This window comes from Struthio camelus, chromosome 31, assembly GCF_040807025.1.
Source record: "Struthio camelus isolate bStrCam1 chromosome 31, bStrCam1.hap1, whole genome shotgun sequence".
In the NCBI taxonomy this organism is placed as follows: Eukaryota; Metazoa; Chordata; class Aves; order Struthioniformes; family Struthionidae; genus Struthio; species Struthio camelus.
Genome location: NC_090972.1, coordinates 1,200,566 through 1,203,065, shown reverse-complemented (window position 1 = coordinate 1,203,065; position 2,500 = coordinate 1,200,566).

Sequence of the window (2,500 nt, the reverse complement as noted above, 5' to 3'; positions counted from 1 at the left end):
GGACGCCTCAGCGGGCGTCTGCGTGTGGGTGTGGATCGGCAGCCGCGAGCCGGCTGCTGCTCCGGGCCGGAGCACCGGCATCACCACGCTCCCTGCGACAGGGGCCCGAAGAACGAGGCTCTCGAGCCGCTGGTGTCTGGGCAGAGCCGCACGGGGCACCCCCCGGTTTCTCTCTGGACCACCCTCTGGCGTTCACGAACGGCACACGCACCGGGCCTTTTCCCCGGCCGCGGGGGGGGGGGGGGGGGGGGTGTCCGGCTCACCCCTCTCCCGAGTCGGCAACGGCTGCATGGGACCTGCCGCTGGCTGGGCTCCCCGCCTCCGCAGCGGCTTCCGGCACCTGGGACACACTCGCGGGGCTGCCGGAGACCTGCCGGGAGACCGCCGCGCCGAACGGGCAAAAGAAAGTGCTCTCCCCGAAGGGCCGGGCTCAGGACCGCTCCCCGCCCGCCCTCGTCGCAAGCCGCCCTAGGCCTCCCGCGGGCCGGCCACAATGCGCTGGGGGCGCCCGGGAGTGCGGCTCCGGAACTCAGCGGCTGTTCACCCTGTGGCCTACAGTCGTACCGCTAAGTCCAGCGGGGCGGGAGAGCCGAAGGACAGCCGCCCCTCCTACCGGGGAGTGGCTCGAAAGTGGCCGACCTCTACGATGACGTAACTGGAGGCAGCGACGCAGAGCGACCCCTTTCGCCGCTCCACAGGAACGCCAGGGAGAACAGGTCTACCAGCCACCACCCCGAAAGGCCACCAAGTCTCGCTGGAGCCTGGTAGACCTGCTGCCAGTTAGCGGAGGCAGACCCGGGGCACCGGCTGCGACTTCTCCGGGCCTCCCGGAGCCGCGGAGACCGGCTACGCCGCGCCCCTTCGAGGCCGGCCTCCCCGGAGGCCGGTCGACCCGCCCGCCCCTTCGAGGCTCGGCGGCCTCCCCGGAGGCCGGTCGACCAGCTCGCCCCTTCGAGGCTCGGCGGCCTCCCCGGAGGCCGGTCGACCAGCTCGCCCCTTCGAGGCTCGGCGGCCTCCCCGGAGGCCGGTCGACCAGCTCGCCTCTCCCCGGAGGCCGGTCGACCAGCTCGCCCCTTCGAGGCTCGGCGGCCTCCCCGGAGGCCGGTCGACCAGCTCGCCCCTTCGAGGCTCGGCGGCCTCCCCGGAGGCCGGTCGACCAGCTCGCCTCTCCCCGGAGGCCGGTCGACCAGCTCGCCCCTTCGAGGACCTCCCCGGAGGCCGGTAGACTCTCTGGCCGCTGCCAAGGCAGCCTCCCAGGCCCGGGCGGGCGAGCGGGCGGGCGGGCCGGCCGCTGCCGAGTTGGACCCTTCGGGCCGGCCGCTAACAGGCCAGCCCGCCGCCCCTCCCGAGTCCCCCTCCCCGGCCGGACCCGTTCGGTTTCCTTGGAGAGCTGCCGCTTCTCCCTTAGCCGCTTAGCGTGCTTTCTTTGTTTAGGTTTCCCCCCCCCCCCCCCCCCGGCTTGCTCCTTTTCGGTGTCGTACGGGCTTTTTTTTTTTTTTTTTTTGTGTGTGTGCGTGCGTGCGTGCGTGCGTGCGTGCGTGTGTGCGTGTGTGTGTGCGCGCGCGCGCGCGTGTGCGTGTGCGCTTTCTGTATGCTTGCCCCACCACCAGCAGCAGCAGCAGCACCTCCCTTTCTCGCCCTTACCATCTTCCTCGCTGGTTTTCCTTCGTTTCCCGTGTTGTTTCCTCTCCTCCACCACCACCACCCCCCCCCCCCGGCCCCCCGATCTCCTTGGGAGGCCTGCTCATTTTTTTGCTACTTGGCACAGGAAGCGGCGTGCGGTCCAGCGGCAGGGGAAGGTCCTCGTGCGCGAATGTAGGGCGCTGCAGTCGCCGTTGGGGCTTTCTTTTCTCTTTCTCTCTGCCTGCCTGCCCCTCTCCCTCCCCCTCCCCCTCCTGCCCTTAATTGGTGGACCGTCCCGCCGCCCTCCCCCCCCCCCCGCCCAGCGCCGCCACTGCCGCTGCCCCCACCCCCCGCCCCCAACCCCGGCCCATTCGTCGTCGCCTCGCTTGCTCCCTCGCGCGCGCGCCCTTCACTGCCCGGCTCCAGCCCCTGTCCGTTCCTAAACTTCTCGGCCAGCGCGCCGCCGGGGGCTGAGGAAGAATCCCTGACCCCAGGCTGACCTCCCGCGCCTCTCCCGCCCGGCGCTTGCCCCTCCCCCCGCCCCCAAACCACACTCTCCGCGCAGGTGCACGGCGCCCGGGCGCGGGGTGGGGCGGGGCGGGGCGGGGCGGGGCGGGGCCGGGACCCGCGCGCTTCGGCCAGGCGCTCGGGGAAGCGGCTGCCGCACGCGCCCGCCGCCTCCCCCTCCCCCCCCCAACTCCCCTCCCCGCGCTGGGAGTCCCCCTCCTTCGCCCCTTCGAAAAGGTAAGCGGCGCGGAGGCCCCACGGCAGGGGGGGGGGGGGGGGCGGTACTCGTGCGCCGCTGCAGCCGCCGTCCGCGCCTTCCTCCCCCACCCCCCCCGGGCGATGTACGCGCGCGTCTCCTCCCCACGGGTTG